Genomic DNA, 14,687 nt, shown 5'->3' with positions numbered 1-14,687 from the left:
AACCCAACTCAATGAAGTCACGTCCACTCTACACAATTTCACCGATATCTTACAACGCCACCTTTCAGATCTCAGCGTTATCTCTCAGTTCTTCTACCTCAAACTCAACATGGATAATCTCCAACTAGCCATTGACTCTCTCTTGTCTCAAGTCTCTGCCTTGGTTCGTATCCTGGTCGATGCTATCAATGGACGTGTCACTGCCGACTTAGTCCCTGTCTCAGCTCTCCGTTCTGTCCTGGAATGGGCTCACTCCACCTTCGGTCTATCCCCAGTCCTCCCTTACTCCTCCCTTGAATATTATTATCCTGTTCTCGAAGCCAGTCTGCTCACTGCATACGTCGTCGTCCATATTCCTCTCCGTTCTGCCATAACCTTTAACCTTTTCCACATCATTCCCTTCCCTCTCCGCCTCAACAACTCCTTGTTACAGGTATCTGTTCCTTCAGAATATTTCCTCCTCTCCCATGATCCTCTTTCCGTTGCCTTCCTTTCTTCCACAGACCTCCAGCACTGTTCCTCCCTTACTCCGACCTCTTGTCTCTGTGCTGCCCACCTTTTCGCTATCTTCCCTAGCAGTGCTACACCCTGTGAGTCTGCTTTAGTTCGCAACCATTCCATCTACTCGGCCTGTTCTTTTGTCCCAGCTCCTGACCTCCCGGTCCACCATGCTCACCTCAACCATGTCCAGTACGTCTTCTTTGCTGTCCCCATCTCTGTCACAATCATGTGTCCTGGTTCTTCAGTTCGATCCGTCCCCGTTCGTGGTCTCTACAAAGCACCTGACTATTGTACCATCAAATCAGAGTCCGTCATCACTTACGCCACTCGCTATTACCAGGCTGTTCGTAAACACTCGTATGACATCTTTCAACCAATCGACATGCCTTCAACCCTACCATCCACCAACATTACCATCACCTCCCCTAACTTGCGCATGCTAACCTTCCTCAGTGACAGTGATTTCATTATGGATCAATTTTCTCTGGCCTTCAGCCGTTCATGGGTTCATCCAACGGTTGTGTTTCCCCCTGTGGTTATCGCTTTCATGGGTTTTCTACTCATCATATGTGCAGTGCATTGTTGTGTCAGAAAAATGGAACGTCGACTCCAGGAAATCAGAGTCGCTACAGGCATAGTACGCCCTACACACGACGTAGAAACTCCCCGTACTTAGTGCCCTCACCTTCCGTGACTACCAATGCCATCTGACGATTAACCAAACTGTGAACAGAACTCTGCCTACTAGAAAATGATGGTATTTCTTTCATGCATTACTGAGTGACATTGTATCCTACGGAAAATACAAAAGAAAAAAAAAAAAAGAAGGACGAACAACACTAGAACTCTCATATCTACTCCTTGTTTATCATGTATCACACTATTATTGTGTAATTTCCGTTATGTTTATGTATACCTTCGCCCCTTACTGGACTTATACCTATTAATCCTTATATATCTTATATGTATATATATCCTTCTCATTCCCTCCCCTCAACATGGCCATGTCTCCCCTACAGCCCCTGTATCATACTTATCCCTTGTACAAACCTCCCCGCCCTTCCCTTAATCCTATAATCGACCACCATTTAACTACTGGTGTCAGGAGACACCATCTCAGCTACCCGGGGGAGTAGTGTACCCCCTCCACAATATGTCTACCCCGATGTATATATGTCCCCCCCCAGTCCATACATGCCCCCACTAAACTTGCTAGGTCAGCACGCTTTCCCACGCCTGAAGAAGGCGTTATTGCATCAGTTGATACCAGGCAGCCGAAACGGGCAGACTATTTTACTGTGAGCTTGTACTAAACTCCTTATCTAGCTGTTTGTACACGGAGTTTCTATCACCAAAATATTGCAAGTTACAAGTGTATAAATATGCCGTAAGTGGAAACATACATAGCGAGGGTTTTATGATGCGATATTCTGTCGCTCAGTGCAATAAATACGGCCCGTAATTATATAATTATTATTATTGGAAATGCTTACGGGTATAATATAAGTTCAAATTATTGTAAGTGCTGAAATATATTCTAAGTCAAATATTCATAGCGTGTGTATAGAGATGCGATATCCTGACGCTCAGTTGAATGAATAAGGCACGTAATAGTGAAAATAAAAGTCAGCAAGTGGTAAAGTGTGTAATATATGTGATGAATTAGTATATAAGTGTGTGAGTATTATGTTGGTCGAAACATTCATTGCGAGGGTATTTTCATGCGATATTCTCACGCTCACTTGAATAAATAATGCCAGTAAGTATGTACAGTGCAGTATAGGGGTGTGAACGTGTGTAATGTAAGTGGGAAATTATAATTGGAGTGAATAAACAAAGTAGATGATGAAACACGAGTGTTTGAGATCGTGGTTGCTACGTGAATATGCGCTAGCATATCGCTAAATGCCCTCGTAATGAATGAAAATAATTGAAAACATTTACAGTGGTGGAGGAAAGGTTCTATGTTGTATTAAGATTAAAATCCGCTGTGCCATCTAGGAGTTAATGCATCAGCAAGAACCTGATATCATTAATAGTATTACTTATTGATTGTCAAGGGTGAAGTCACTTTCTCCAGAGGCTAACAGTACTAACAACAGCAATTGTGAGGAATTAGTCTCTGCTGTGTACTGTTGAGAAAGTTTATAAATTCTCGTTCTTAGAGAATCGGCGAAGAAAGCCACATAAAGTAATCATTGCTTGATTTTTAGCAAGACAATTCATTGTCCCTGCTCTTCCGAATTATTGAATAATTATCATTTAATATTGTTTACCTTTAAAAACCCCGTGACAATTAACCCCTGCAATATGTAAAGTCTTTCCTGCGTTGATTAGAGCTGTCTAATTAGTAAAAATGAAATACAACAACAGTGAAGGCGTCAGGACAAAAGGATAAAAACGACACACAGAACAGTGGTTCACAGCTCTTAGTCCTGTGTTCGAAAATGTACTGCACAGAGGGAGTACAGATTCCTTCTTTGTTGATTAAAAGCAGCTGATACAACACTTCGTCTGCCACATGCACTGGTGTTTATACAAGTCCACTGACCGTACAGTGGACCTCATATTGACTGTTACTGAAAACACAAAAATCAGAATCCTTCCTAAGCTCAAAGCTTTCCAATTTGTATTTGGCCAGCATGAGGAAGAGCAAAATCAACTATCACTCTCCCTGCAGTAGACATCATACGGACAAGTACAAAATGCCATGAGAATTTTTCCCGTATCCACCATCCCTCCTGTCATCCTGATTCGTGCTTGGACAGCATGAAGAAGTGTAAATTTTGGCTGTCAGTCTCACCACTTCTGGACCTAACACGGACTGATTCAAAACATAGAACAGTACCAGCATACTTCCTAATTTCTACAATGGTCTGACTGGTACTTAAGTGGCATAATGAATGGTAAATTTGGACACCTGTCTGCCTGCAGTAGGCCTTAAACAAACTGATAGAGAAAACTGCCAACACCTCTTCTACCCCCTTCGACATACCTCTTCTTTCTGATTCTGTAATTATCTTGTTCACTTGGGTTCTTATGTATTTGGTTAGCTTTAGAAAATGTACATTTTGGGCACCCGTACAAATGGATATTAAATACAGCCAACCCCAATTATAAGCTCTTAGGTTTTCCTCGTGCCTCTGCCAGTCTCTCACACCCCGGCACACCAATCCTAAATGAGTCTCTTCAGTCACTGGCTCAAGCAATCAATCAGGCAGCATCTATCTGACTCTCAAAGAACACAGTCTTTTCAGATCAATCAGGTGCATCGATATGTCTCCTTCTGCAGCCTCCGTTTCTTGTCCCTCCCTGTCTTTTGTCTCTGATCGTGTGTATCTGTGTTTGTCTAACTGCATCTGATTCTCTCTCTGCCCATACATATGTTTCAACGTCTATCTAGCCACCTTTACGGCTTTTATTTACATCAGTATGTTGCTTTGTGGCTCAGTGATAATCGCATTCACTCCCCGATCTGCTGTTTCTGAGTCTGGTTGTAATTCAGCCTACATGGACAATTGAAGAGGACGCTGGTAGTATGTCCATTCATATACTATTATATATTCAAATCCTGCTGGCTCATACCAGTGACACATACAGTCTGACACACATAAAGACATCCATTTAAAAACTTTCACACACGCTACTGTTAGAAGAAATGATTCCGACTATCATTCTTCCTCCGAGGAGAAGGTTCGGCCCTGCTGGGCACTTTAATGATCAGATGCAGACATACATATTACGGTTATAAATATATCAGAAATAATCCACCGTATCAAGTGCACGAAGATCATTTAGGCTTTTCCATCATCCAGTCTTTTTTCCCATCAGGAACATAAGGTCCCGGGGCTGGGCTATTCAGCCCTGACACTTAAGGCAAGGGCAACTAGCCTTGCACTTCCCTGAGTGGCATTATGGAAACAATAAACCCTATTTATTTCTCTGAGTAAACCCTAACGACCCTCATCCGATTAAACTTAACACACAAGACCACCTGCCGTCATTTGATTACATGGTCACCATCTGACGTAGTAAACTTAACACACTAGACCACCTGCCGTCATTAAATTTTGATTACATGGTCACCATCTGACGTAGTAAACTGTTTCTCGGATTACAAGAAAACATTTGACATTTGGCTTGTTACTCAGTGTGGTTACCTGAAGGTAACAGTGCATCAAATGAGTGGATGGTGCCTACCTCCCACCTGCAGCACTAGAGTATCAGTTTGTGATAAGTCTCAGTCGTCTCCTAGAATATGGTCAGCAAGAATTAGTTGACACTTAAATCTCCCGTTGCACTGCTGGGTGACCAAGGATATAGAACAAACAAACTGATCGGCCGGAAAACTGAATGCAATATTTTTCTCAGACGAGGTGGCCGAGAGGTTAAGGCGTTGGACTGCTAATCCAATAGGGTCTCCCTGCATGGGTTCGAATCCCATCCTCGTCGTACGATATTTTCCCCTTTATGTTTTAGTATTTGTGCTGTACTTAAAACCACTCAAGCAAAACACACCACCTGCCCGTGGGAAAAGTAACTGCTTCTTGATTGCACAAATTACTTCTCTGCTTAGGACTCTTGGCAGGATCATATTATATTAATAATATCGTTACCTTTCTTCCTCACCAATAAACTGGGCGTCCATCACCTTTGTATCATCTGTATATGTTACTTATGTAAACAGTGTTGGTACCACAAATATAAATATAAATACATAAGAATATTGAGGCGAAATGTGCACAATAAATCGCAAAGGAAGAACTGATATGACGTTTCCAAGGCCAACGAGAATACAGCCAACACTGAGAAGAGAACAAGCTGCCACAATATGCTGTTAGTGGCTCCTGACACCAGCACATTTACAACAGATTAATCACCACATGTCCACTGTTGGCATTTTGTGAGTTCAAAATTATTAGCATCTTCGTCTCATGACATATTTAGTGGTGGTGTATCTTCACTATTCTCACCATCCCCCAGATGATTATTATAAACTTAGTGGCCATTCATCAAACTGGAGATAAGAAACGTAACCTTCAATGGCCCCCTGGTTACATGAATCGTCCCTCAAGTTAAAAAAAAAAAAAAAAAAAAAAAAAAACTTCAACATTTTGATCCAATTTTGACCAAATGTGGAAGGCTTGAGGAAGGCAAGAACGATGGGGGTCGATTCTAAGAACAATTACTCATAAGGTCAAGGTCACAGGGCAAAGTCAAAGTCTAACCCAAGTGTTTTTGTGTGAACATAGCAATTAAAAATTTCTGATGTGATCTGTACCAAACTTGGTGGAAGGGTTTAGGACCAACCAAGGGCTTGGCTATGGTCAGACTCAAATATGAAGTCCGTTTGGGTGGGGCCCGAGTGGTGATTTCTCTCGTGAGGTCAGTCGCTCATTTCTCTCGTGAGGTCAGTCGCTCTCGTGAGGTCAGTCTGCTCAGACGTGCTAGAGACCTGTGGTCGTGTTGTGCTAGAGTATTTTAGTGATCTGTGTTAGTGTGTTGTAGTGATCAGCGATAGTGCTGTGCTAGTAATCCGAGAAAGTGCTGTGCTAGTGTGTTGTGGTGACCCGTAGTGACCCGTAGTGACCCGTGATAGTGCTGTGCTACCTTGTGTGAATTTGTGCGTAATGGCTTCCTCGGCAGAGAGCTGTGTCCCCACTGCAGGTGTTGAAAAGGATTACCTTGAATTAAAGGAGGAACTTCTCAAATTGAAGCGGGAGGTACAAATTCTCAGGCAGGAGAAGGCACAAATGAGGTTGTTGGAGGAGATGCCGGAGGAGAAAGAGAAAAAGGTTGAAGGTTGGACACTAGTTAACAAGGGTGCAGCGAAGTTCACTCTTAAGAAGCAAACGGAAGTTAAGACCACTAATGCCTTCGACGCACTACGGGACGAATGTGAAGGGAAGGCAGAGAGGGAAGTAGAGGAGAAAGACGGTGAGAGAACTTCCAGTACAGGTAAGTATAAACAGAACGAGAAAGGTAAGAAAAATGTTGCTGTTGTTGGAGACTCCCAGGTGAGATATCTGAACAGGGCCATGTATACTCCACTCGCTAAACATGGGTGTCTTCCAGGGGCCAGGGTGGCTAATGTGATAGAAATAATTTCAAATATCGTAAAGGATAGTGGTGACAAACCCACTGTGTGCCTCAGTTTAGGAGGCAATGATATTAGTAGCCGTAAGAGTGAGGTACTGTGGCAAAGGTACAAGGTGATGTTAGAAAAGGTTAGGGAGAGGGGAGGAACCCCCGTAGTGCTTGGTATTTTACCCAGGTGGTGGGTTGGAAGACAGTGGTTGAGCAGGGCACTAGAGTTTAATTGCCGCCTTGAAAGGTATTGCAAAGATAATGCAATACCTTTCATAGACAGCTGGGACCGGTTTTATGGACGGAGTGCCTTGTATAGTTGGGATGGGACTCATCTTAGCAGGCAGGGAGTTACTGTTTTAGCTGGAATGATAGATAGGGAGTTGGAGGGATTTTTTCGAGGTTGAGAAGTAGGTGTACAGGAAGTTGCAGCAACTACACTCAGAAATCATTATTACCATGTTTGGATAGATGCATCAATACTTGCAAAAATAAGAACAAAAGTTCAACCATTAGTGTAGATACATCCACTCAGGCACCTCAAATTGAGCAGGCGATGATAGATGATAGAACAAGCGATGATAGAAGGGCGATAAGCGATAGTACAAAAAAATGTTATATTAGTAAAGTAAAGAGTTTCCCAGTTAGTAGCAAAATAAATAATAGTAAATGCCAAGGTAAAGGCATAACTACTAGTAATAATCTGAAAGTGTACTACACAAACAGCCGGAGTTTACGTAATAAAATGGATGAACTGAGGGCTTTAATTTGTACAGAGAAAATAGACATTGCCGTTATTAGTGAAACTTGGATGAATACGGACACACGAGAATTGTTAGAAGAATATCAGATAAAAGGCTATAATATTTTTGTGTCAAAACGTCAGGGAAGAAAGGGGGGAGGGGTAGCTATTTATGTAAAGGATTCATTAAACTGTTACAATAAAGCAGACATTAAAGTAAATAGGGACACAGAAAGTGTCTGGGTCAAAATTAGTAACAATAGGGAGAAAATAGTCTTAGGAGCAATTTACAGATCTCCCAAATTAAGTAGAGCTGATAGTAAATACCTTTGGGAGGAAATTAGGAAAGCATCAGAGTCCAGCTAAGTAATAATTGTAGGGGACCTTAATCTACCAAGGATAGATTGGAGAAATCAGACAAGGGATGCAGAGTCAGAGGAATTTCCAGAGGTAGTACAAGATAATTTTCTTTATCAGTATATCAGGGAGCCCACCAGAGGTAATAATATACTAGATTTGGTTTAGCTAATAAAGAAAATATCATTAGTAATAAAGAGGTTGGTGGGCGACTTGGTAATAGCGATCATGAAGAAATTAAGTTCAAATTTATTTGGGATGTCTGTTCCACTGAAAATACCTCCACCGTTCCTAATTTTCGTCTAGGAGATTTCGATGGCTTAAGAGCTTATTTTCGAACGGTATTCCACAGGGAGATTAGCTGTTTGAGGGAATGCCAGGTCAGTGGTGAACCCCAGGTCATAGGTGTGAGGCAGGAAACACGTGGGAATGTCGGTCAGGTGTCTGTGAGGGGGGAGGTGGTAGTTAGGAATGTAGTCCAGGTGACGGGAATTAACTCAGCTCCAGTACCAAGCAGACGTTCGACCAGTGAGAAGTAGAACGAGTTAATAAATATAATACACGGAGGCCAAGATAGATATATCCTTTCAAAACCGTTTAGAACGAATAATTCAGAACCAAGATGGTTAAACAACAGATTAAAATCTCTCATAGGCCAAAGGAAAGGAATATATAGAAAAATAAAACGTGGAGAGGATTACTTACGTAACCGATACACGATTTTAAATAGAGAAGTAAAGAGGGAGATAAGAAAAGCAAAGAGAAGTTATGAAATTAAGGTTGCAAGTGAATCAAAAGAAAACCCCAAGGGTTTTTATCAAATGTACCGAACGAAAAATAAAGATAGGATAGGACCACTGAGAACAGAGTCAGGTGACATTACCAGTGAAGATAAAGAAATGTTCTCCATCCTAAATAATTATTTCATATCAGTATTCACCAAGGAAAATCTAGACCTGGTCCCTCAAGCAGCAAATATTTACGATGAGAATACGGAAAATATTCTTAGTAAAATAACCATTAGTAAGGAGGACGTATTGAAAGAAATTAATAAGTTAAAACCTCAAAAATCGCCAGGTCCGGACGATATATATGCAAAAATTATAAAAGAAACCAAAGAAGATTTATGTCAGCCACTTCTAACATTATTTAATGACTCTTTAAGTTCAGGAGAAGTTCCCGAGGCGTGGAAGACCGCAAACGTAGTGCCCATCTTTAAAAAGGGTGATAAATCAGCTGCGTCGAATTATCGTCCGATAAGTCTAACGTCAATAGTAGGAAAAATGTTAGAGTAAATCTTGGCAAATAAGATTAGAGAACACTTAGAAAGATTTAATCTTATAAACGAAAGTCAGCACGGATTCAGGCAAGGACGATCCTGCCTCACAAACTTGTTGTCATTCTACTCGGAGGTCTATGAGGCAGTAGATAGCGATAAAGCTTACGATGTTATTTATCTGGACTTTAGTAAAGCTTTTGATAGGGTCCCATACGAAAGGTTAGTTAGAAAGGTTCGAGCACACGGTATAGACGGCGATATCTTAAAATGGATAGAATCCTGGCTGAAAGGATGAAAGCAGAGAGTATTAATAAATGGAACTAAGTCGGATTGGGGATTAGTAACTAGCGGTGTACCACAGGGTTCAGTACTCGGTCCCTTATTATTTATCATATATATAAATGATCTAGACTTAGGAGTCAATAGCAGCATCAGCAAATTTGCCGACGATACAAAAATAGGGCGTATCATTAACTCGACTGACGATTGCCATAACTTATAAAAAGACCTCGATACATTGTCCAAATGATCTAAAACTTGGCAAATGGAATTTAACGTTGAAAAATGTAAAGTACTTAACGTAGGTAAGACCATTGGAGATACTAAATACAGCTTAGATAACAAAGAAATTAGCAAATCGGAATGCGAGAGAGATCTAGGAGTTATGATTAGTAACGACCTTAAACCAAGGCAACAGTGTATTAATGCGAGAAATAAAGCAAATAGGGTGCTAGGATTTATTTCGAGAAGCGTGAGCAATAGATCATCAAAAGTAATACTGAAACTTTATCTAGCATTAGTAAGGCCACATTTAGACTACGCAGTACAATTTTGGTGTCCTTACTATAGAATGGATATTAATTCGTTAGAAAATGTACAGAGAAGAAGGACAAAAATGATACATGACGTCCGGAACCTGTCATATGAAGACAGACTGAAAAGACTAAGTCTGCATTCGCTAGAGAGGCGTAGAGTAAGGGGAGACTTAATTGAGGTGTTTAAGTGGATGAAGGGTATAAATAAGGGAGATATCAGCAAGGTACTTAAAGTGAGCATACAGGATAGAACTAGAAATACTGGTTTCACACTAGAAAAATTCCGTTTCAGTAAGGAAATAAGTAGAAATTGGTTTGGTAACAGAGTAGTAGACGAATGGAATAAGCTACCTAGTAAAATAGTTGCTGCCTCTTCCATTGAGAGTTTCAAGCATAGGCTAGATAAGCATATGACTAATAAGGGGTGGATATAGAAAAAAGAAAATCTTATAACCAATACTAATTCATAATTTTTCCTTTTCAGGTTACACTGTGATAGTCTCTATTCTCCTTTCACACTTTCCTGTAAAATATTCACGCCAGTTTTTCTATACGGCGTGGTGTTCTTTCTGACTTTTTCCTGCCGGCTTCGTCTGGAGGGTTTGGAGGGCGGGGGAGAGCCTTCTTCTTTGCTATCCTTATCTCATTCTAGTAGTTCAGTTACTCTTCTAGGAGCTGCCTAGCATGGGCCAACCGGCCTACTGCAGTTATCCTCTCTTCTTATGTTCTTATGTTCTCTCTACAGCTCTGCCAAACCTCCTCTCTCTCTCTCTCTCTCTCTCTCCAGTGGCTTGTGGGGATCAGTGTCAGTCCAGCATTTTCCAACTGTATAATTTTGATTCACCCAAGTTTCGTCAAGATAAACAATGTTCTGGGAAGACTCTTTGACCTGCCTTATTTCTCTCAAAAATCTGGTCCGAGCTGCTGCTACATCGCTCCTTTCCGTAAGGAACTTTCGGCCATCAACTTTTGCAAATTTGAAGCCCATCTGCAAGAGAATCCTGCGAAGGGACTCGTTGCTTCCGTTGAAAGATATGTTTTCCTTGAGTTCTTCGTAAATCTTGTGCAATGTAGGAATTTCATGCCTTTCATAGAATCCCAGAACAGTTCTTCTGACCACACGCTTATCGAAATCGTCGAGATTCGTTACAGTTGCACTGCGCTTCTTTGTTGGTGACGAGAATACTGGCTGTTCTGGTGGCATTTGTGTCACACAAGCTTTATTAAATTTTGAGCAGATTCTTTGGACTGTTTTTTCGCTAACGTTGGTAGCTTTTGCAGTGCGAGCAACTGCTCTTGAAGGTGGAATTATGAAGTCTCCTAGCCTTTTCTTCTAAAAAATACTCGTTCACATTGTAAATAAGTTCTTTCTCCCGACTGTGGAGCACACGAGAGCGAGTCGGAGTAGCTGCCATCGTGGGTGGGGATCAGGCAGGAAGTGACCGGTCACCTGTAGTCTGAGGTGGGTGTCCTTTACCTCTGGCACCGTCGGAAAGCGACGTTGTCACGTGGTGTGGAATTTATACAAATCATTGCTATTATCCTAAAAAGCGACACATTCATAGCACTATATAACCATATTTAACATATTTAATAAGTACAGAATATTTAATATACAATTTCAAATAGTAAATAGCTGACATATGACAGAGAGAGAGAGAGATAGGTACTGGGGCTAATGCGGCAAAGCTGTAGAGAGGGAAATCCCCTCACGGGCCCCACCCAAACGGACTTCATATTTGAGTCTGACTTTAATTAGATTTAAAGAGAGTAGGTTCCTTTCAAGGTCATAAAGAGAGGGTAGTTTGAAGGTTTTGTCCAATTTAGACCAAATTTGGTGGAAGGGTTCAAGGTAAGCCAAGGATGAAGTTAAATTATGACAACACCCAGTCAAAGGTCATAGTCATAGGGTAAGGTCAAAGTTCAAAATTCCACCTATGCATTGTAGAGTACCAGCATTTACTTGATGTTTTGTCAGCATCTACTTTGCTTGCCATAACTAACTGAAATATGCATCACATCACAGCAAAAATGGCTGAGAGGGAAATGGGTGGGATGGGAATGGGTGGGAAGTGTTGGGTGGTAAGCCATGACTGGCTATACATTGTGAAGATGAGTGATGTTGATTGATCGGTAAGGTGCAATTCAGATTTATCTCACAAACTTGGAGGTAGGAAGGAAAAAAAGTACAAAATACAAAACGTGGCAGCGTCTGGGCCCTTCGGCTAATGCCCTGGGTATAGGAGGTGTGGGAAAGTGATTTTGTGTGGTGTGGAGAGAGAGGGTGGTACAGTACGGTACGGTACGGTATGGTGTGGTACGGAACGGTACGGTATGATATGTCATGGTATGGTATGGCAATATGCTGTGTGGTGAGATGTGGCATCACCTAAGTCAGTAAAGTCTATAGGAGTGAAGCATATTTCACCAGAAAATAGCTAGTGAGGCAGGGTAAAGTGGAAGGACTGGCGTGGGTGCAGGTGATGGGCTAGGATCGTGGTGGGGCCGGCGCGAGGAGTACACCCTGTGACGACAGATGTCGTTATGACGGGTGATGTAGGTGGGAAAGAGATTTCGCTTCAGATTCCAGCGCTAGAGTGCAGAAAATGGACTGCGTATGTGTATGCAGAGAGGAGTGTGAGGCATTGGGGTGGTCGCGGGTGGAGGCAGTGCGGGAGTAGTGAAGTGCTGATGGATGTTGTAGTGGGTGGAGGGGGTTGGAGTAGTGGTGGGTGGAGGCAGGGTGGGATTAGCCTGTACACTAAGTGATGGGTGTTATACACTGGATGGTATGGGTGTGGTAAAGACTTATAACTCTCCCCAGGATGAGGCCACACTTCCCCAAAAGAGGTAATTTAATTGTGGGGAAAAGAGACTCAGGTTCCATCCTAGTTTGAGACTAATAACAGTAAGAACAACAAGTAGAACAAAATTATAAGCACCCGTTGCGTTTTTACTTGTTATGTTGCGACGCTGTTAAGAAATCGGATGAACATTGGAGAAATCGCCATTAATACAGCTACACAGAAAAACAAATAAAAAATGTTAAGGGTGACACCGTATATGCTGATGTCGTTACTTCATTCCATAATTAAATATAAACAGAGAATACGATCTGCAGAAGGAGAAAGGGAGAGATACGGCGAAAAAGTTGATGTAAGAGCTACAGTGTAAGAAAACGTGGAAAATTAATGCGGAGTTTTACTCCATCCCACAAAACCCACGGCGTGTGAGGTATACAAACAAGAAAGCAACTCACTGGCCTAAGTCAGCCCTGGCTTTACGGGTTTTGAGGGCCAGTGAGAGGGTTGTATAATTTAGGAAGACTACGGTACAAGTGGTGGGTCCTGGGGCTATATTACAGGGTTAACCTCTGTACTACAAGGACGTCTTTTACCCGATATTCATATTACTACCTCACACTGAAGAGATCAGTAACACTCAAGCACAGTAACCCTTTCAGCACAGTGACTTTTATTTTACTCCTGTTCTCTCTACACAATTATACACAGCTTAGTAGTGACTTTTTCACCCTGAACAGATAACATAATATAACCTTCACTAACCTCCTCACTACCACGGGACTCTTCCAAGCTGAGTAATATCGTTTGGCAGCAGCAAAAGTAGACTAAAAGAAAAATGTCATCCGATACAAGGTGTTAGGGAATAATGAACACATTAAACAGGTAAAGAACTGTTAGGAAGACTGCTGTAGCTGTCAGGTAGGGTCCAGTAAAGTACGTGCTTAATGATGTAATGGTTTATGACTATCTACTACGAATATAACAGCCGGTGCAGTAGATTTTGAGGCTACCACACCTTCCGCCCGAGGACGCCGTGATCATAGTATTATTTCTGTTTCCAAATATTATTTTTATAAGCTAAGAGGAAATTTGATAGTGAAGAGACAAATGAAGATTATATTTACTTGCCAAATTCGAAAACTTTCTCTCTCATCTGCCAAGTGAAAGTGTCTGACAGAAAAATAAATTAATAAATACAAGAAGCGGTGCCAACACACAGCCAACCCTTCCCCGGCAGTCATTTTAGTGCTGACGTATATACACAACACGATATCTAGTCAAAGATGTCGCATATCAAATTTCGAGTAAATTGGGTGAAAATTGACGATTTTATGCCCATTTGATATTTTTGGCCCGACCCACCTGACATTGACCCCCCTACAGCTAACTGAGAGGTGACCCCCAAGATGTAATGAGGCATATCATAGGATGCAGATTTGAAAGCTGTATCCTTAGGCTTTAACTTCATGTCGATATGAAGAATTTGAAAGGAGTTAAGGCGAAAAAACTATTTCATTTTGCAATTTTTCTTACATTTTTGGGGGCCTACAGCCTGGGTCTTGGCTCAGTTTGGCGCAATCTTTAATCAGGTGACCAGAAGGTCATAGCCCATCATCCCTGTGATTTTAGTCAATATCGCACCCTTAGTTTTCGCGTAAAGTTGTTCACAGACAGACAGACAGACAAACAATCAAACAGATAAACCAAGTGAAAACAATACCCGTCCCCAAGCCCCTCCGAGGCGGGAACGGGTAAAAATGGGGGGGGGGGTCCGGGAAAGTTAGTGCATCACAATGCAGTGGTTTATGGCTAACTGTTAGGGTATAATAAGTTGTCCATTATTATATAAGACCTTGAGATATGGCTAGAGGCTATCCAGTGGTGACATGGCTTTCAGGTAGCACTTAGGTATATTACAGTAGGTGTCCGAGCATGACTGACGGGACGAAATGAATACTAACATACTGCTGGTAGTCAAAGATTGTGCAGCCACGTAATGAGTGGAAACCTGAGGGACGGGGAACTGAGACGGGAAATGGCGCAAGATCCTGACACAGTGAGAGCTGCATCAAGTGTACAGAAGTACACATGCTGCCATGATG

General features: G+C 41.8%; 1 non-coding gene across 1 annotated transcript; it reads left to right on the top strand.

The window, feature by feature from the left end:
* The first annotated feature begins 4,871 nt into the window (after window positions 1-4,871).
* Window positions 4,872-4,953, top strand: TRNAS-GCU (transfer RNA serine (anticodon GCU)). Its single transcript has one exon. It is a non-coding gene; the product is annotated as a tRNA-Ser (tRNA).
* The last annotated feature ends 9,734 nt before the right edge of the window (window positions 4,954-14,687 follow it).

This window comes from Coenobita brevimanus, chromosome 114 (genome assembly GCF_032717465.1).
Source record: "Coenobita brevimanus isolate Jiangsu-jjx chromosome 114, ASM3271746v2, whole genome shotgun sequence".
In the NCBI taxonomy this organism is placed as follows: Eukaryota; Metazoa; Arthropoda; class Malacostraca; order Decapoda; family Coenobitidae; genus Coenobita; species Coenobita brevimanus.
The sequence above is the reverse complement of the archived record's forward strand: the minus strand, read 5'-3'. Positions and strand labels throughout refer to the sequence as shown.